This window comes from Myotis daubentonii, chromosome 1 (genome assembly GCF_963259705.1).
Source record: "Myotis daubentonii chromosome 1, mMyoDau2.1, whole genome shotgun sequence".
Taxonomy (NCBI): domain Eukaryota; kingdom Metazoa; phylum Chordata; class Mammalia; order Chiroptera; family Vespertilionidae; genus Myotis; species Myotis daubentonii.
The window spans coordinates 209,135,687-209,158,208 of NC_081840.1; the positions used below are offsets into that span (position 1 = coordinate 209,135,687).

At 38.2% G+C, this 22,522-nt stretch overlaps 1 protein-coding gene across 15 annotated transcripts in view; it reads left to right on the forward strand.

Annotated features, from left to right (window-relative positions):
- Window positions 1–22,522, forward strand: part of PDS5A (PDS5 cohesin associated factor A) — a 114,653-nt gene that overhangs the window by 8,134 nt on the left and 83,997 nt on the right. The gene's annotated exons all lie outside the window — the stretch shown is intronic.

Below are 22,522 nucleotides of genomic sequence, written 5' to 3' on the forward strand. Positions count from 1 at the left end.
ATCACTTTGAATATTTCTTGCCACTCCCTTCTGGCTTGCAAAGTTTCTGTTGAGAAATCAGCTGACAGTCGTATGGGTACTCCCTTATAGGTAACTGACTGTTCTCTTGCTGCTTTTAAGATTCTCTCTTTGTCTTTTGCCCTTGGCATTTTAATTATGATGTGTCTTGGTGTGGTCCTCTTTGGATTCCTTTTGTTTGGGGTTCTCTGCGCTTCCTGGACTTGTAAGTCTATTTCTTTCACCAGATAGGGGAAGTTTTCTGTCATTATTTCTTCAAATAGGTTTTCACTATCTTGTTCTCTTCTTCTGGCACCCCTATAATTCGGATGTTGGTATGCTTGAAGCTGTCCCAGAGGCTCCTTACACTATCTTCATATTTTTGGATTCTTTTTTCTTTTTGCTTTTCTGGTTGAGTATTTTTTGCTTCTTCGTATTTCAAATATTTGACTTGATTCTTGTGATCCTGTTGTCTGCTGTTGGATCTCTGTATATTATTCTTTATTTCAGTCAGTGTATGCTTAATTTCTAGTTGGTCTTTTTTCATATCCTCCAGGGTCTCACTAAATTTATTGGCGGTTTCTAGAAAATTCTTGAAAAACCTTATAAGTGTGGTTTTGAACTCTATATCCAGTCATTTGCTTTCCTCCATTTCTGTCATTTGTGACCTGTTTCTTTGTCTCTGCATTTTTTATGCTTCCCTGGGTTGGTAGAGTGGCTTTGTGTGCTAGGTGTCCTATAGGGCCCAGTGGCTCAGCCTCCCCAATTATCTGAGGTGGACACTCTTGGTGCACCCCTTTGTGGGCTTTGTGCACAGTGTTGTAGTTAAGCCTTGATTGTTGTAGGTATCACTGGGAGGAATTGATCTCCAGGCCAATTGGCTATGAGAATCAGCTGTGTCTATGGTGGGAGAACTTCTGTGCTGAAGACACCCTTATGAGGCAAGACTTGCTTCAGTGGGGCTTTGGTGCTCACTGAGTCTGCCCCCCTGAGTGTGTCCCTTATGGATCTGAGGAGTTGTAATCTGGATGGTCCCACTCTGACCACTGGGTACACTGGCTCTTGGGTCTAAGGAGGTGCTAATTTAGCCTCTGCCTGAGGCTACCCAGCAGGAGCTACGAAGAGAACTGCAGGTTCCCCTTCCTTTTTTGGGATTTGGAGGTGCCCAAATGAGGCCCAGCTGTGAAGCAGTGCAAGCTGCTGTGGGGCCTTGGGCCTTCTCTTGGAAGTTCTGGGTCTGTCTGGCCCAGCTGCAGTTTGTTAGGTAATTTTCAGATTGCAAAGGGCCAGCCATTCATATGCAAAAGCCTCTCCTCACAGCTTGGGCGGGGTCTCAGGGAATCAACAGGGTGGAGCAAGCAGCTATGGCTGATCCTCAGCCCTGCCCTAAGGGGCCCTGCGTCTCAGCATCCTGGTAATTGCTGCAAGCACCTTTGAGAGAAAGCTGCCCTCAAGTTCCAAGTTCTGCCCTCTGCCAGACAGTCCAGTTTCTCCCAGTATAAGTCCGTGTCCCCAGAGACTCACCCGGAACTGGAGTTCAGAGCAGTTGGGGGCTTGTGATTCCCTCCCGATTCAGAAAGACAGCCACGTCCTCAGTTGCCAGCCCTTGCTGCGTCCGCCTCTGTACCTCTAACTTCCGCACCTCCTCTAAGTCTCAGTGTGCTTTTCTCTTTCCTTCTAGTTGTAGAATTTCCTCTAAGCCAGCCTTCCTGTAGTTCTGGATGATGTCCGTTTTGTATTTTTGAATTTGTTGTGGGAGGCAGCAATTTCCGGTGTTTACCTATGCCACCATCTTGGTTTCTCCAACCGAGCCTCTTATTTATGTATTCACTGGTTGATTCTTGTATGTACCCTGACTGGGATCAATTCCGAAACTGTGGTGTATCAGGACGACACTCTAACCAACTGAGCCAGGGCAACAGCGACTTTTTTTGTGTGGTAAATAAAAATAGATATATACTCAAATATATAGAAGTATTTATTAAATATATTTAAATATATAAATATTTATTAAATAGAACATTTAAATATACCTAATTATTTTTAAAATATAATATATATAATAAAATGTACCATTTTAATCATTTTTAAGTGTGTAGTCTGTGGCACTCACATTGTTGTACAACCATCACCAGTATTCTCCTCCAGAACTTTATCGTATTTCCCAACTGAAGCTTTGTACCCACTAACTTTAACAATAACTTTGTGTTGTAGTCTTAGAGCTTCTTCACATGATCTCTCCAATAGGGTAGTTGGACTCAGGGCTCTAAGACAGACAGTGTGGAGGAAGTTGCCAGTACTTTTAAAGGCTTGGTTCAGAATTGGCAGTGTCACTTCTAACTTACTCTACTAGTTAAAGTAGTCATAGCCCAAAAAAGTTTTAAAAAGACAAGAACAAGCAAAAATAGTCATAACCCATCCCACATTCAAGGGAAGAAAAGTTAACCCTACTTCTTAATCTAAGAGGTAGGAAAGAATTTGTAGGCATCTTTTATCTACCACTGGAACTCTCATGCCAAGTCAAAGAATACCTTCTGTACACTTTGTAGAATACCTAAAAACTTGAAAAACATTTAATTTCCAAAACAACAGTATAGCCTGGCTGGTGTGGTTGAGCATCAACCTATGAACCAAGAGATCCCTAGTTTAATTCTCGGTCAGGACACATGCCTCGGTTTTAGGCTTGATCCCCAATATGGGACATGCAGGAGGCAGCCAATCTGTGTATCCCTCTCATCCATGTTTCCCTCTATTCCTTTCCCTACCCCTCTCTCTAAAATTAATAAAAACATTAAAAAACCCCAATATATATTTGCAATCAACTGGCTAGATTTGTAAAATTTATTTTAAAAACTGTAAGAAAAACATTGTAGTATTTTTTTATGTGCTGGTTAGGAAAAATTATGGGGGAGGCTTATGATTTGATCTCAGAATTGTTTCTTTTTTTTTTAATTAAATCTTTATTGTTCAGATTATTACATTTGTTCCTCTTTTTTCCCCCCCCATAACTCCCCTCCTCCCAGTTCCCGCCCCACCCTCCGCCCTCACTCCCCACCCACTGTCCTCATCCTTAGGTGCACGATTTTTGTCCAGTCTCTTCCCGCATCTCCCACACCCCTTTCCCGCCCAAGAATAGTCAGTCCATTCCCTTTCTATGTCCCTGATTCTATTATGATCACCAGATTATTTGTTCACTTGATTCTTAGATTCACTTGTTGATAGATGCATGTTTGTTGTTCATAATTTGTATCTTTACCTTTTTCTTCTTCTTCCTCTTCTTAAAGGATACCTTTCAGCATTTCATATAATACTGGTTTGGTGGTGATGAACTCCTTTAGCTTTTCCTTATCTGTGAAGCTCTTTATCTGACCTTCAGTTCTGAATGATAGCTTTGCTGGATAAAGTAATCTTGGTTGTAGGTTCTTGGAATTCATCACTTTGAGTATTTCTTGCCACTCCCTTCTGGCTTGCAAAGTTTCTGTTGAGAAATCAGCTGACAGTCGTATGGGTATTCCCTTGTAGGTAACTGAGTTTCTTTCTCTTGCTGCTTTTAAGATTCTCTCTTTGTCTTTTGCTCTTGGCATTTTAATTATGATGTGTCTTGGTGTGGTCCTCTTTGGATTCCTTTTGTTTGGGGTTTTCTGCGCTTCCTGGACTTGTAAGTCTATTTCTTTCACCAGGTGGGGGAAGTTCTCTGTCATTTCTTCAAATAGGTTTTCAATATCTTGCTCTCTCTCATCTTCTGGCACCCCTATAATTCTGATGGTGGTACGCTTGAAGCTGTCCCAGAGGCTCCTTACACTATTTTCGTATTCTTTTTTCATTTTGCTTTTCTGGTTGGGTGTTTTTTGCTTCTTCGAATTTCAAATCTTTGCCTTGATTCTTGCGCTCCTCTGGTCTGCTGTTGGGAGTCTGTATAGTATTCGTTATTTCAGTCCGTGTTTGCTTAATTTCTAGTTGGTTCTTTATCATAACATCGAGGGTCTCATTAGATTTCTTGAGGATCTCACTACATTTATCGATGTCTTCTAGACAGTTCTTAGGAGACCTTAAAAGTGTGGTTCTGAACTCAATATCCTCCATTGACAGTTTTGTCCTGTTTCTTTGTCTCCGCATTTTTTATGCTTTCTTGGTGCACCCCCTAGTGGTCTTTGTGCGCGGTTTTGTTGTAGTTAAGCCTTGATTGTTGTCGGCAATACCGGGGGTGATTTGACCTCCAGGCTAACTGGCTATGAGAGTCAGCTGTGTCTGCAGTGGGAGAGCTTCTGTGCTGGATCTCTAGGGCGGTGCTAATGTAGCATTTGCCTGAGGCTATCCGGCAAATGGCTCTGCGCAGGGCTTGGGCGGGGCGGGTCCCCGGGGATCTACAGGGCGGGTGGAGCGAGTAGTTATGGCTGCTCTCAGTTCCGTCCCTAGGGGCTCTGCCTCACAGAGTCCCAGCAACCGCTGCAAACCTCGGAGAGAAAGCTGCCTTCGAGTTCTGACCGAAGCCAGACAGTCCCGCTTCTCCCGTTTGAGTCTGGGTCCCTAGAGACTCGCCCGGATCTGGAGCTCAGAGTCTGAAACTCCCTCCCGATTGAAAACAACAACCGCGCCCTCCGCCTCCAGCCCGCTCCGTGTGCACTCCGCACCTTAGTATTTTACTTCAGCACTGCGCCTCCTCTGAGTCTGGGTATGATACTCTCTTTCCTCCTAGTTGTAGAATTTCCACTCAGCCAGCCTTCCTGTGGTTCTGGATGATGTCCGTTCCGTCCTTTAGTTGTTTTTTGAAGTGGTTGTTCGAGGCAGCAATCTCCGGCGTTAACCTATGCCGCCATCTTGGTTTCTCCTCTCAAAATTGTTTCTTATAGTTGAATTTTTATTGGAAATTATTACTGGCTGATTATAATGAAGATTATTTTCATCCCCTTCTTTTTAAAAAAACTGTTACTCTCTCAACTTTTTATTTTTGAGACTTCTTTTGCCCCTAGGAAAACAGGAAATTTTTACCTTAAACACTCATATCCTTTTACTCAGATAGCATTTGTCACCTTTGCTTGCTTTTTAAAAATATATATATTTTATTGATTTTTTTACAGAGAGGAAGGGAGAGGGATAGAGAGTTAGAAACATAGATGAGAGAGAAACATCGATCAGCTGCCTCCTTCACACCCCTCACCAGCGATGTGCCCGCAACCAAGGTACATGCCCTTGACTGGAATCAAACCCGGGACCCTTCAGTCCCCAGGCCGACACTCTATCCACTGAGCCAAGCCGGTCAGGGCACCTTTGCTTGTTTTTATGTTTCTACACATAAATACATACATACATACATACATACACACACACACACACACACACACACACAGAGCATACTTTTTTGTTTGAAAGTCACTTGAGACATCATGACATTTCACCTCATTCTTCTTAGAACAAGGATATTCTACTTTATCACACTCAAGAAATTTAGCATTGATTCAGTGGCATCTCTTATACTGTCTATAATAAAATTCTCCCAGTTGTCCTTAAAAAAGTTGTCCTTCAGCATAGGATCACATGCTTTTATCTTGTCTTTAGTCTTCTCAATCTAGAAAGTCCTTTCACTGTTTTGGGGTAGTGGAGGGGTATTGTTCATAGTATGATATTTTGAAGCATTTGTCTTATAGGACTTCCATAATCCGTTATATTTATATATATATATATTATATATATATATACATATATATATAATATATATATTTTTGGTCTCATTTCCTCATGCTTAGATTCAGGTTGAACTTTTATGGGGGCAAGTATAGTATGCAAGTGGTGGTGTATAATTAGTTTCCTTTGCATTTTATCATGAGGCACATAATGTTATTTTGTCCAGTTGGTTATGCTAAGTTTTTTTTTTTTTTTTTTTTTTTTTATTGCTTAAAGTATTACAAAGGGTATTACATATGTGTCCATTTTATCCCCCCGCCCTAGACAGTCCCCTAGCCTCCCCTATTCCCCAGTGTCTTATGTCCATTGGTTATGCTTATATGCATGCATACAAGTCCTTTAGTTGATCTCTTACCCCCCTACCTCCTGCCCCCCAACCCTCCCCGGCCTTCCCGCTGCAGTTTGACAATCTGTCTGAGGCAGCTCTGCCTCTGTATCTATTATTGTTCAAAAGTTTATAATGGTCTCTATTGTCCATGAATGAGTGAGATCATGTGGTATTTTTCCTTTATTGACTGGCTTATTTCACTTAGCATAATGCTCTCCAGTTCCATCCATGACGTTGCAAATGGTACGAGTTCGTTCCTTTTTACAGCAGCATAGCATTCCATCCTGTAGATGTACCACAGTGGTTATGCTAAGTTTTATCACTTGGTTACAGTTGGCCAGCACTCTCCATTGTAAAGGTACCTTTTCCCCTTTGCAATTAATAAGTAATGTTTAAGGTGACAGTTTGTAAAAATAACTTGTTTTTAAACAATTCATAATTAACCATTTTAGCATCCACTCTAATGCTTATAAAATGTTGACTTTGTTTATACTATCATTCCTTCTACATGTATTAGCTGACATTCTGTAAAGAAGAGCCTGCCCCTCATCCTTGCTAGTTTGGCTCAGTGGATAGAGCATCGACCTGTGGACTGAAGGGTCCCGGGTTCAATTCCAGTCAAGGGCACATGCCCTGGTTGTCCGTTGGATCCCCAGTAGGGTCGTGCAGGAGATGGCTGATCAATGATTCTCTCATCATTGATGTTTCTATCTCTCTTTCCCTGTCCCTTCCCCTATGAAATCAATAAAATATATTAAAAGAAAAAAAGAAGAGCCTGCCCCCATTTAAAAAGAAATTACTCATGGATTCTTCATTCAGTGTATTATTATCCACTTCTGCCTTTATTTCTTTTGAGAGTCAAATTGCACCAAATGAGCATGCTGGGTTTGGGTGTCTTTTTGAAGCTTCTTATATCTTTTTGATGTGTCTCTCTGAGTTTTTGAGCATTTCTTTGTTTTCTGGTACAAGATGGTCACCTCGTACTTCCTTGCCCCAGATTTGGATAGGTCATTTTCTCCAAAGAGCCCTGTTTCCGTTTTAGTAGGGAGTGGTGTTTATAAACCAAGATCTGGGCATGGACATTGTGTTCACATTGTCACTAGGATGTGATTTCTTCAGGCCCTTTCAGTATATAGAGCTAAGAAATACACACATATACTTTAAATCATGAGTTTGTTCTGTTAACTTCAGTTGAAAAGTAGCACTACAAAGTTTATCCTAAACTTCCTCCATTCCATATTTGTATTCTTCTCTTACAGTATAAACCCTGCTTATCCTTAACTTTGATAAATTTATTTGTACTACCTACTGTTAAGTAAAAAAAAATTCTGACCTATACCAGTATCCCTTGCAAGATTTTTTTGTAGTTCTTTCTGTCCCATTTAGGTTATATAGAGCAGTGGTCGGCTAACCTTTCGGACCTCATGGACCACCAATGGTCCACGGACCAACAGTTGGTGACCACTGCTCCAAAGGTTTGCTTAAAACCAGCAGTCACGCCCTGGCTGGTTTGGCTCAGTGGACAGAGCGTCAGCCTGCGGACTCAAATGGTCCCAGGTTCGATTTCGGTCAAGGGCATGTACCTTGGTTGCGGGCATCTTCCTAGTGGGGAGTGTGCAGGAGGCAGCTGGTTGATGTTTCTCTCATTGATGTTTCTAACTCTCTGTCCCTCTCCCTTCCTCTCTGTAAAAAAATCAATAAAATATATTAAAAACACACACACAAAAAACAGCAGTCACCAACCTTCCAGACCTGGCGGACCACTGGTTGGTGACCGCTGATATAGAGTACCATGTTTGTTAGTTACTTGAATTTGAATTCTTTTGTCTGAGTGGCTATGTTATTAATTTATAGGCAATTTATTTCTTTCTGTTTGTATTCTATCAACTTTTTATTTCCACTGACAAATATATCCTTGCTTGATTTTTTTATTGTAAAAACACATAATATAAAATTTAGCACAGCCATTTTTAAGTGTACAGTATAGTAGTGTTAAGTATATGCTCATTGTTAATGCAGTAGATATCTAGAACTTTTTCATCTTGCAAAACTGAAAGTATATACATTGAACAACTGCCCCTTTTGCCCTCCCAGCCCCTGGCAACCACCATTCTATTTCTAAGAGTTTGCCTACTTTAGATCCCCTCATATAAGTGGAATCATAAGGTATTTGTCTTTTTCTGACTGGCATATTTCACTTAGCAAAATATCCTTAAGATGTATCCATGTTGTAAGCATATGACAGGATTTCCTTCTCTTTTTAAGACTGCATAATATTACATTGTGTATATACACATATCACACTCTCTTTATTGATCAGTCCATTGATGGATGTTAGGTTGCTTTCACTTCTTGGCTATTGTGAATAATACTTCAGTGAACATGGGTATGCATACATTTCTTTAAGATCCTATTTTTCATATAGCCCTACTATATATTGCTGGGAGGGTTGTTGGATCATATGATAATTTTATTTTTAATTGGCTTTTGGGACTCAATTCTACAGTGGCGGGGGCGGGTTGGTTCCCCCACACCAACAAACAATTCTTAGATACCAGTCGGGTGTCCCAAAATTCAACTCAATTCTGATTCTATCTACACGTAGGTAACATCAGACTCCACAGGTTGCAGTGGTTCTCAACCTTCCTAATGCCGCGACCCTTTAATACAGTTCCTCATGTTGTGACCCCCAACCATAAAATTATTTTCGTTGCTAAGTCATAACTGTAATTTTGCTAATGTTATGAATCATAATGTAAATATCTGATATGCAGGATGTAGTTTCAGAGGTCACGACCCACAGGTTGAGAACCGCTGGAAGGGTTCAGTCCTACAAGACTGTTTTCCTCCCTCCCCAGATAAACACTTTAGATGCCGTACACAAAACCAGGTTACCTGTGCTTCTGACCAACTGGCCACAGGTTGGAGGTTCCAGTACCCCCTCCAACTGAATGCCAATCACAAGTTCAGGTTGTTATCTGTACTTCTGACCAACTGGCTGAAAATCAGTGGTTCCCAAAACTCCCTACTTGTATTCAATTAAGTTGTTAGAATGGCTCACAGAACTCAAGAGAGACGAGTTGCTTACTAGATCACTGGTTTATTGTAAAAGGATATAACTCAGGAACCCCAGATGAAAGAGATGCGTAGGGCATGTATGTGGGAAGGGGTGTGGAACTTCATGATATTATACCACCACAACATACTGTTTTTCTATAGCAGTTGCATCATGTTGTATTCCCACCAGTGCACAAGGACTCCAACTTCTCCACATCCTCACTAATGCTCATTATTTTCTGTTTTTGATAATGACTGTTCTAAATGGTGTGGGGTGGTATTTCATTGTGTGTTTGGTTTGCAATTCCTTGAGGATGAAATTTTTATGCTTATTGGCAAACATTTGTGTATCTGTGGAGAAATGTCTGTTGAAGTTATTTGTTCATTTTTAGATCAGGTTATTTTGTTGTTGAGTTATAGGAGTATTTGTATTCAGGGTTAGGGATTACTTTTCCATCCTTTTTAATTTTATATGGTTCAAGAGTCAGAACTATATACAAATTTACAGTTTTCAGATGTCTTACTCCCATCTTATCCCTTATCCCTTCCACTCCGTTTCCACCCACCAGCCAGTACAGATGATCATTTTCATTAATTTCTGGTTTATCCTTTCTGGGTTGTCTGCTTTCTTACTCAAAAAATAGACTACTGCAACAGATGAGCGGAATAAAAAATTGTGGTGCATCTATATAATGGAATACTACACTGCCGTAAAAAGGAAAGAACTCTTTACCATTTGCAATAGCATGGATGGGCCTGGAGAACATTATGCTCAGTGAAATAAGCCAGTTAGAGAAAGATAAATACCACATGATCTCACTCATTTGTGGAATATAATGAACAACATAAAACTGATGAACAAAAGTAGATACAGAGACATAGAAGCATCGAACCGACTGACAAACCTCAGAGGGATGGCAAGGGAGGCTTGAAGGGGTGGTAAGAGACCAACCAAGGGACTTGTATGCATGCATATAATCATAACCAATGGACACAGACAGTAGGGGGGTGAGGGCATGTGCTGGGGCGGGAGTGAGAGGGGAGAGGTCAATGGGGGGGGGGGAAAGGAGACATCTGTAATACTCAGCAATAAAGAATTTAAATTTTAAAAATGGACTGCTGTATGTACTCTCTTGCACTTGATTTCTTCACAACATATCTTGGAAATCACTTCATGTCTGGAAATCTTTTTTTATTCTTTTATCATGGTTTTATAGTATTCCATGTATAGATGTACCATAGTTTATTCAACCTGTCTCTCATTGTTTCATTTGAGATTGTTTCTAATGTTTCGCTATTACAAATAATGCTAAAGGGAATAACCTTTTTCACAGGTTGTTTTGTATTTGTGGAGGTGTATCTTTAGGGTAGGTGTGGGATTATCGGGTTAAAAGGGTAATAAATCTGTGAGTGATTTTGTTAGAGGCGGCCAAATTCTCCCTCCATGGATTACTAAGTAATACCTACTTTTAAATTAGCAGTCAAATTGGAAAATTAATATGTTGGAAATAAAGCCATTTTATTGCTTCCTGGCAACAAGAGAAATTCTTCATGTGAATGATTAAATAAATGTGTCACATGAAGTTCAGAGGGATAAGAAGTCTATTTAGATTTTCCTAAAAACTCAAAAGAAATTGAGTGATTTTTTTTTTTAGTTTGTTTAACAAAATGCAGGGGGTGGAGATGGAGACAAAATGTTAGTAGCATATGATGTTGAAATCAAGCCTCACCTAGGGTCTTAATTCAAGACCTTGAGTTGAATAGAAATTAGGTGAGGGCTTATTAAAAACTAGAAGCCCAATGCACGAAATTCATGCAAGATAGGCCTTCCTTCCCCTGGCTGCTGGCACCACCTTCACTCCTGCCAGAGCTGCCTTTCCGCCTTCCCACGCTACCCAGAGGCCTGGAGCAGCTGGGGTGTGCAGGACGCCTGTGCTGCTCAGCGCCTGCATATGCAAATTAATCCACCATCTTTGTTGGGTTAATTTGCATACTCCTGATTGGCTGGTTGTGAAGGTAAGGGTGTCACAAAGGTTCAATCAATTTGCATCTTTCTCTTTTATTAGTGGAGATAATATATGAAATAAGTAACATTGGCAAATAGAACACCAATAACAGATTTATTTTCCCTATATCAGAAATATGTAGTTGTCCAAGGAAAAACAGATTGGTGCTCATAGGAGAATAGATTTAAGGACATTATGAATTTTATTCTATTCTATTTTCAGAATTAATTGTTTAATTTAAACACTACTTCAACTGAGGTTGTTGGCGCCTGGAAGTATGTCTAGTTGAATTCTCTGCTCAGAAAGATAAAATGAGTGGAGTTTACACGTTATATGAAAACCTAACAACAAATCAGAAAGTTTCTATATAACAGTTTCAATGGAAGACCAAACACAGACATAACAAAGGAATTTACTAAATTTATTTTCCTTGCTGTTGCTGTTTGGTCTTTTACATTAAAGCAGAGTTCTTCCCAACTTGTGTGCTTCTACATAGTTATAGGTGTGCCTAAATATAGAAACCCTCAGCCTTTGAAGGTTACAAATATATCATTTTTTGAATATTATGTGGTAGTTTAAAAGTTGGGAACTGCAATAAAATTTGTTGGTTTGTGTGTGTGTGTGTGTGTGTTTTATTGTTTTTCATGTTATAAAATTATTGTTAAATCACATTTAAAACTCTACTATAGTAGGAATACTATAAATGGTACTGATAAAGACAACTTTTATTATTTTTTTTAATATTTTTATTGATTTCAGAGAGGAAGGGAGAAGGAGAGAGATAGAAACATCAGTGATAAGAGAGAATCATTGATTGGCTGAGAGAATCATTGATTGGCTGCCTCCTGCAGGCCCCACACTAGGGATCCAGCCCGCAACCCCAGCATGTGCCCAGACCAGAAATCGAACCGTGACCTCCTGGTTCATAGGTAGATGCTTAACCATCGAGCCATGCAGCCAGGCTAAGACAATTTTTAAATAGCATTTTTTAAATAGTTCACAGGGGAAACTGAATTTATACTAGACTAGCACTGAAATGGATTTCCATTTACATGAAGAATGTTTGAAATGATATAACTTATAAGTTAAATGCCAATTATGTGCTAGTATTACAGCTTTTTCTTTGGATAAACAAATACTAAGAATTTTGATGGTCAAGAAAAGTTTCATGGAAAAGGTGATGGTTGGACTGGGATTTGAAGGCTCAGACTTTGATAGGCAAATGGGTGATAAAGCAGGCCAGAGAGATGAATAGCAAAACAAAGATTGAGAGGCCATAGCAGCTTGGTGTGTTTGAAGAAAATGAATAGAACAGTTTTGCCAAAACATCTTAAAAGAGAGTAGTTTGGGAGGAAAAAAGAGGATAGTACCTATGATACTAAAGTCTTTAAATGTCAAAGAAACAAATTTATATTTTAAAAAATCTCTCAGGTATTTGAACTGAAGAGTAATGTGTCTAAGCATGACCAAGCAGTTTCTTAAGCACATGAATAAACCACTTTCTTTGTAGTTAATTTGTGGAGTCTTTTTTCCTCATGTCTAGACCAGATAGCATCTTCAGTTGAACAGTAATCCATTTCTAAATGATACAGTCTGAAGAGTTTCGTCACATGACATTAGCCTTGAAGGCTGCAGATGAATAAAATTTAAAAGCATGGTAGGCCCAGCCGGCGTGGCTCAGTGGTTGAGCATCGACCTAAGAACCAGGAAGTCACGGTTCCATTCCTGGTCAGGACACATTCTTGGGTTGCAGGCTTGATCCCCAGTGTAGGTCATGCAGGAGCAGCCAATCAATGCTTTTCTCTTATCACTGATGTTTCTTTTTTTCTTTTTTTTTCTTTTTTAATATATTTTATTGATTTTTTACAGAGAGGAAGGGAGAGAGATAGAGAGTTAGAAACATCGATGAGAGAGAAACATCGATCAGCTGCCTCTTGCACATCTCCCACCGGGGATGTGCCCGCAACCCAGGCACATGCCCTTGACCGGAATCGAACCTGGGACCTTTCAGTCCGCAGGCCGACGCTCTATCCACTGAGCCAAACCAGTTCCGGCATCACTGATGTTTCTATCTCTCTCTTCCTCTCCCTCTGTGAAATCAATAAAAATATATATTTTTTAAAAAGTTTGGATTCTGTTGAGGATTGCATTGAATGTGTATGTCAGCTTGGGGGTTATTGCTGTCTTTTAAGAATATGTGCTTATTGATTTTTAGAGAGAGAGGAAGGGAGAAGGGGAGAGAGAAACATCAATGTGAGACAGAAATACAGATCGGTTGCCTTCCATATGCACCCTGACTGGGGGATTGAACCTGAAACTGTGGCATGTGCCCTGATCAGAAATCCAACTAGCAACCCTTTGGTGAATGGGATGAAGCTCAGCCGACTGAGCCACACCAGCCAGGGTGGGACTGATGCCATCATAATAATGCTAAGTCTTTTGGTCCAAGAAGATGGGATATTTTTCCATTTATGTAGATCTTATTTTGTTTCTTTCAGCAGTGTTTTGTAGTTTTCAAGGTATAAGTTTTGTACTTATTTTGTTAAATTTATTCCTAATTTATTCTTTGATGCTATTGTAAATTGAATTGTTTTCTTTATTTCATTTTCAGATTGTTCATTCCATGTATTTAGAAATTTGGTTGAGTTTTGTATATTGATCTTGTATCCTGTAACTTTGCTAATCTTATTTACCATTAATTCTAATTGGCTTTAATAGATTTCTCATGAGTTTTTATATGTAAGATCATGTAGTCTATGAATAGAGGTAACTTCTTTTCTAATCTGGATGCCTTTTATGTCTTTAATATGCCTAATTGCCCTGGCTAGAACCTTCAGTATAACATTAAATAGAAGTGGTGAAAGCATATATCCTTGTCTTGTTCCTGATCTTAGTGGAAAAGCATCCAATTTTCTATCATTAAGTATTATGTTGGCTGTGGATTTTTCACAAATGCCCTTGAACATATTGAGAAATTTCCCTTCTAGTCCTAGTTTCTTTCTTTTGTTTTGTTTGTTTTTTTAATTCTTTATTGTTGAAAGTATTGCATATGCCCCCTTTTCCCCCATTGACCCCTTCCAGTTCTCCCCCACCCCAAGCCTTCAGCATCCTATTGTCTGTGTCCATAGCTATGCATATATGCATACAAGGTTTTGGTTAATTACTTCCCACCCTCCCCTGCCAACCCTCCCAAGATTCCACAGCCTGTTCCATGCTTCCATGTCTCTGGATCTACTCTGTTCATCAGTTTATTTTGTTACTTAGATTCCACATATGAATGCGATCATGTGATACTTGTCTTTCTCTGACTGGCTTATTTCATTTAGCATGATACTTTCCAGGTCCCTCCAGGCTATCTCAAGGGGTAAGAGATTCTTCTTTTTTACTGCTGCATAGTGTTCCATGGTATAAATGTACCACAGCTTTTTTATCCACTCATCTACTAATGGGCACTTGGGCTGTTTCCAGTTCTTAGCCATTGTAAATTGTGCTGCTATAAGCATAGGGGTGCATACATTCTTTCTGATTGGTGCTTCAGGTTTCTTAGGATATATTCCTAGAAGTGGGATCACTGGGTCAAATGGCAGTTCCATATTTAATTTTTAAAAAAATTGTGTTTTATTGCTTAAAGTATTACAAAGACTATTATATATGTCTCCTTTTTTCCCCCCAGCTTCCCCTATCCCCCAGTGTCTTATGTCCATTGGTTATGCTTATATCCATATTTAATTTTTTGAGGAAACTCCATATTGTTTTCCATAATGGTTGCACCAGTCTGCATTACCACCAGCAGTATACTAGGGTTCCCTTTTCTCCACATCCTTGCCAGCACTTGTGTTTTGTTGATTTATTGATGGTAGCCATTCTGACAGGTGTGAGGTGATACCTCCTTGTCATTTTAATTTGCATCTCTCTAATGTAGTCCGCGTTTCTTGAGTATTTTTGTCATCAAAGGGTGTTAGACCCTGCTAATGTGGTGTGGTGATTGAGTCATGTGAACAGGAAGTCACGGTTCAATTCCTGGTCAGGGCACATGCCCGGGGTGCCAGTTCCATCTCTAGTGTGGGGCGTGCAGAAGGCAGCTGGTCAATGATTCTCTCTCATCATTCATGTTTCTATCTCTCTCTCTCCCTCTCCCTTCCTCTCTGAAATCAATTAAAAAAATTTTTTTAAAGTGGTGTTGGATTTTGTGAAATGCTTTTTCTGCACCTATTAAAATCATGTGATTTTTGTTTTTTATTTATATGTATTACATTGATTGATTTTTGAATGTTAAACCAACCTTTCATTCTTGACATAAATCCCACTTGGTCATAGTATATTATTCTTTCTGTATGTTCCTGGATTTGGTTTGTTAGTATTTATTGAAAATTTTTGTATTTATATACATAAGAGATATTAGTCTATAGTTTTCTTGTGGTATCTTAGTCTAGTATTGGAAACTGGTTAATACTGACCTCATAGAATGAATTGGAAGTATTTTACCATCTTTTATTTTTTGGAAGAGTTTCGGGAAAATTGATATTCTTGAAATGTTCAGTAGGATTCAGCAGTGAATCTGAATTAAATCTGGGTCTACATTTTTCTTTGTGTATAGTTTTCCTTTATAATCCTTTTTAGTAAGGTCAGTAAAATCCCCTCTTTCATTTATTAATCTGGTCATTTGAGTCCTCTCTTTTTTCTTGGTCAACCTAGCTAAAGATTTATTTATTTTGTTGATGTTTTCAAAGAAGCTGTTTTTGATATTTCCTTTCTCTAGCAGTCTTCAAGTTCTTATGGGCAGAGGTATTTTCTGGCAATTGATACAGGGAACCTTTGCCCAGTTTCACTTCTCTGCGGCTATCTACTCTTTCCCACCATTCCCTTTTCATCTTGTCCTTAGGGAATTTCCCTGGACTTACTTTTGCTTATCCTCTGGCTCTCACTGCTTTTGTACAATAATTAATTCCATCTGTGTTTCCCCCCACATTTATACACTTGTCTGCTTGAACCCCATTTTTCCTTTCCTTCTTTCTTCCTAATCCTAATTCATTTAACCTTAAGAAAAGCCAAAAAAGAAAAGCCAACTGCTTTTCATTGCATTTTTTAGTAAAATAAAAAGACTTTAATAAAGATTGATCATTTTAAGAGTAGGGCAAATGATCCACCTTTATCAAGAAAAAGGAAAGCTAGAACACTTAAATTAATATATTAAAGGCATCCACAGGGTGTCCAAAAAACATGTATACACATTTTTAACAGCTGATAGCCCAGTTGGTGTTTCGTTCTTTACAGCTAGACTAAGCTTTGAACAAGGGAAATTCACCCTAAAACATTACCAGAAGTCGCCCTGCCTGGTTTGGCTCAGTGGATAGAGCGTCGGCCTGCGGACTGAAGGGTCCTGGGTTTGATTCCGGTCAGGGGCATGTGCCTTGGTTGCGGGCACATCCCCGGTGGGGGTTGTGCAGGAGGCAGCTGATCGATGTTTCTCTCTCGTCGATGTTTCTGACTCTCTGTCCCTCTCCCTTCCTCTCTGTAAAAAATAAATAAAAAACATATATTAAAACATTACCAGAAGTTTAAAAATGCAGTTGAAGTACAGACACTGCCTTTATAATTATTCAAAATGTGTATACATTTTTTTGAGACACAGTGTCCCCAAAACAATATTTTTTAAAATATATTTTATTGATTTTTTACAGAGAGGAAGGGAGAGAGATAGAGAGTTAGAAACATCGATGAGCGAGAAACATCGATCAGCTGCCTCCTGCACATCTCCCACTGGGGATGTGCCCGCAACCAAGGTACATGCCCTTGACCGGAATCGAACCTGGGACCCTTCAGTCCGCAGGCTGACACTCTATCCACTGAGCCAAACCAGTCAGGGCAATATACACTCTTTAACAGCTAATAACTCGCTTAATTTTTACTCCTTTTCAGATTTAACTGATTTGAAATGATGGTTGAAACCAGACTAAGCTTTCAACAAAGAAAACTTATCCACTAGACTTTTTTATGGGGATACATAGAAGATAAAGTTTACGGTAGAACACCGGCAGTAGTCAACAAATTGAACATGGGAACATGACCACTTAATAGTTATAGCACTTAAAAGTTATAGTACTATATAATATATAGATCTATATATTTCTTATTATTTTTCTCTAGTCATTTTGCATTACCCCTTGTCCTACTCTACTCTACTATATATATAAAGGCCTAAGTGACCATTACAACCGCACGACCAGAACAACTGGTCGGTATGACGCGTACTGACCACCAGAGGGCAGACGCCCAACGCAGGTGGTCAGTGTGCTCCCACAGCCAACCTCCTGTAATCCCTCCCCATGGCTGGTCCCTCCCCCCGGCCGGCTGTCCCTGATCCGCCCCAATCGTGGCTCGCTGGCCAACCTCCCATGATCCATCCCTCAAGGCCAGCTCCAGCCAACCTCCCCGGCCCTGATCGGGACTGGGTGAGACAGCCTCGATCGGCCCTGATCACCAGCCAGGCCTAGGGATTTCACCCATGCACAAATTCGTGCACTGGGCCTCTAGTATGTAATATAGGTTAAGAGTGGTAAATGTACATAAGAGTAGTTATCACATTGCCTGGATTTGATTTTTTTATGCTTGTGAGTAATCAACTTAGCCTCAGTTTCCTCGTCTATTAAATGGGGATGGCAATAATCATCCCACAAGGAATCATTGAATTAGATGAATTAACAGTACATTTAAATTACTTGAAATATGTCTGGCACACAGAAAGAGCTCAAATGATATTACTATAAAAAGTACTATTATAAATATTTCTCCTATACAAAATATGGTTTCTGAATTGAAATTTTTTATATAATATAAAGGTCAAACTGTAAATTAATTCATTGTTTTACTTTGTCAAAGTTGCCTTTACTCGTTTTATCCTTCTGCCTCACTAATAAAGTTAGAGAACATCTAAGGTATTATTAAAACCAAAGTCAAAACCGCTGAAGCCTCAATTTAAGTGTTAGAATTTATAAAGGTTTTTAAGGCTACTCATAATTTTAGGACTTCAGAAATTTCTCTTGAAGCTAAAAATAGCTTTTATGATGACTGTCTCTGTTGTGATCATTATTAAGGTTCTTTTTAGGACCCTAATAGTACTGGTTATCTCTAAGGTAAAATAAATGGGGTAAAACATACCCTCTAATTTAGAAACTTTCAGTAATTATTAAAATTGTAGTTTTGTAGCACATGCTTATTAAATGGTTTGGGCCTAAATAGAATGGGTTTGGAGTTCAGGAAGCAGATAGTGAATGTGTAACATCTAACTTTTCCATACCACACAACTTAGATATGAAATAATAAACTTGCTTCATTAAAGAACACTAAACTTGACTATGTTAGTAGCAAAAGAAATTATATGTTCAGGTAGTCTCTAGTGGCTTATTAGAAAAGCAGATTATTGAATTTTACCCAAACAATAATTTAATTTGTTGAAATGGAATGAAATAGCTATATTGAAGCTTTGCTGTTGTTTATTTGTTCCTTCTGTTCAGATGCAGTGTTTCTTTGTATCTTTTTGAAAATTATAAATTTTTTAATTTGTTTAAACAGAAAAACAACTCACAAATCGTTTATTCATTTCTCCCACCCCTCACCCTCTGCCTCTGTCAACCACCAGTCAGTTCTCTGTATCTATGAGCTTGGTGTTATGTTTTGTTTTGTTTTTAAGATTCCACATATAAGAAAGATCATACAGTATTTGTCTTTGTCTGGCTTATTTCACTTAGTATAATGTCCTCAAGGTCTATCCATGTTACTACAAGTAGCAAGATTTCATAATTTTTTATAGCTGAGTAATAATTCAATGTGTGTATATTCACTGTGTGTGTGTGTGTCTGTCTCTGTGTGTATATACATCATTTCTTTACCCATTTATCTGTCAATGGACACTTCAGTTTGTTTATATATTCAGTGTGTATACACACACACACACACACACACACACACACACACCACAATTTCTTTATCCATTTATCTGTCGCTGGACACTTAAAGAGTTACTTGGAAGTACTTCATTTGATTTAAACTAAGTGTGATAATAATGCAATGTAAGTTTTAAAGTTGTATTCAGTATGGAGCTAACACACTTGAAATTAGCAGTCTGGGCCCTTAATATTGGGGGTTTCTTTTAAAAAAAAATTTACAATCTAATACTAATTAGAAAGACAATACTAATATGGATTTGGTCAGTTAGTCGCTTTATCTTTGATCTGTAGACCCAAAAATTGCTATAATGTGTTGAACTCCAAAATTAGAATGTTTATTGGGTAGTTTTAATTTTTGTAGTTCTAATGGCATATGCATTAACTGCCCCTTCTTCATCTGCTTCTCTTAGATTTCACCTCAAATGTATATTAGATAAAATAATTTGTTACAAATAATTATATGAAACTAGCAAGGATTATATTTTGGCAAATAGTTCAGTGCTCATTCTTATCTGGCAGTCCATAAGTATATACTTTGTGAGTGAACCATCACTTAATATAAAAATAGTAAGGCTTATTAAACTCCAAAATTTACATGTTTTCACCCCAGATGGGTGGATTGTGTTATTGTTGAAAGATTAGTGTACATTTAGAGATTATCTGAACTAGTTATTTCATTCATAATTCAACAAATCAAGCCTTCAGATGACTGTAACCTTGACTGATTATACAATTTCATGAGAGATTCCAAACTAAAACCACCTTCTTAAGCCACTCTCCAATTCCTTTTCCACAGAAACTGTGTGATAAATAAATACTTATTATTGTTTATTATTGGTTGGGGGTGTTTTGTCACATAGCAATAAATGACAAATACCCATCTTCCATCTTTTTAACTGACCAAAAAGCATTTTGTATGACTCTATATAATCTTATTTAAGGCTCCATTGTTGTAGCATTTAGAAATACCATTTGCCTGTTTTCACTTCATCTCTTACCTCCCTCTTGCTCTGACTACTTCAGAATAGTTGGTTAGATGTCTCTAATGACTTGAAAGTCTTGCTAAATTAGCTTTCATGGATCCATTAACCTTGTGAACGAAGCATTCCTTTATTGGCTACCTCTTACCAGAAGATTAATTTTCATGAAATGCAAATCTGACCATATTATGGTATTGCTTAATAACAATTAAGTGGTTCTTTCTTATAAAATAAGGGCCAAATATCTCTGGTTTGTGTGCTCTCTCCTTTTACTTTTGTCAACTTGCATTAGGATTTAAACTGATTCTTAGTTTGCTCATCTGTAAATATGAGTTTTGTTGGTTGAGGTTAGGTGAATTATGTCTGAGTAGAAGGGTTCTATATAAGATGATTTCAGGTGGCCTGGCTAGTCCTACCAAAGTGAATGTTATGATTATCTTTGATGTCTTCACAACTTTCATTTTGATGCTCTTTATTCTCTAAGAATTCCTAAGTTTCAGGTATTTATCTTCTATATCATTCTCTCTTTTTTTAACTTTTTAAAAACTACATTTTTATTGATTTCCGAGAAGGGAAAGGCGGGGAGGGGAGGGGAGGGGAGGGGAGAGAGAGAGAGAGAGAGAGAGAGAGAGAGAGAAACATCTGTGATGAGAGAGAATCATTGTTCAGCTGCCTCCTGCATGCCCCCTACTGGGGTTTTAGCCCACAATCCAGGCATGTGCCCTTGATTGGAATCAAACTGGGGACCCTTCAGTCTGCAAGCTGATGCTCCAGCCAAACCAGCTAGGGCTCTTCTATATCATTCTTAATTCCAACTAGATAACAGTCTCTACCAGAATGTTAATAGATAACCAAGATATAAGGCTTGCTAGCTATTAAATCTCACAGGGATGTGTGTAACTTAAAAGCAGACTCTCAACAGACTGTGACTTATGTAACTAAGCCAAGATATGAAGCTGCAACAGCAGAATGTCAGGGGAAGGCTTGATATTGATGTTTCTATCTCTCTCCCTCTCTGAAATCAATAAAAACCTACTTTAAAAATAAATAAACAAACAAACATTTAAGGGAGAAAAAACCAGTCTTACTATAGACTTTTCATAAAATGGAAAAAAAAAAGGATCACTTACAGATTTGTTTCAAGCCATTATAAACTCAGTGCTAAAATTGACATGGTTATCTTAAGAAAAGAAGTTATAGGTAAATTTCTTTTATGAATAGAAGTTCCAAAATTGACACAATACAGGGTGGCACAAAAGTAGGTTTACAGTTGTGAGTACATGAAACACAGAGTTTATTCTTATACATTATTTATTCTTGTATTATTTTCCATATAAAAAATTGTAAACTTACTTTTGCCCCCACCCTGTATAATAGAAAATCACATCTAGCAATACTAGAATTAGATTTTACAAATGCAAACTTGGATTAAAATTAGGAAATCAGTCAGTAGGATTTACTCTATTAACAGAATTAGTAGGAAAATTATCACTTCAGTAGGCGCAGAAAAATATTTGATAAAATTCAACACTGACTCATGATTAAAAGTGTTGGCAAAATAGAAACAAATGTATAAATTTAGTGTTTTGACAATGGTGTCTGGTTAAAGTCTATTTAAAGAAATTCAAAAGCATGAGGAAATGATCATGGTTTGAGAAATGAAGAATTATGGGATGGTTACTTTCATCTTTACAGAGAAAACAAGCCAGCATAAAATACACAAAAATGTAAATAGTGGTAATTTTCTGAGGCTGAGAAATTACGGATTTTTACAGTTATACTTTTTTGGCTTTTGAGTAATTCTAAAGTGTGAATTTGTTAATTTTTGTAACCATAAGTAACAGCAGAGGTTATTTTATAATTAAAGCTTTTTTTTTTAAAATATATTTTATTGATTTTTTACAGAGAGGAAGGGAGAGAGATAGAGAGTTAGAAACATTGATGAGAGAGAAACATCGATCAGCTGCCTCCTGCACATCTCCCACTGGGGATATGCCCGCAACCCAGGTACATGCCCTTGACCGGAATCGAACCTGGGACCCTTCAGTCTGCAGGTCGACGCTCTATCCACTGAGCCAAACCGGTTTCGGCTATAATTAAAGCTTTTAATCAGAAGTACAACTACATAAAAATATTTAAACATGGCTTTCTGTTGTGAATTGCAAAACTCTTAAAGTGTGAAATAAAATAACAGTTTTAAGGAGCCTAAATTAAGGCAGCTTTGATAATAAAAGAACCATCAATAATATTGCAGAATATCAAATGAATTTGGTTGTGCACATGAGGCCCAAAATATTTTACCTGCACTAGATATAAAATGAATAATGAGAATCTTAAATTCTTCATAAATCTGGTGTAAATGTAGATAATGTGTCTGTGAGTAATCCAAAAGTTGATACTTGTTCATGCTCATGTCTTCACCCAAATTCTTAAGTGGATATTTATAAAAACTGATTGTGAATCCTCTGATACTAATTGATTATTCAGTTCATTTGTGTTGTAATAATAATTTTTTTAAAATACATT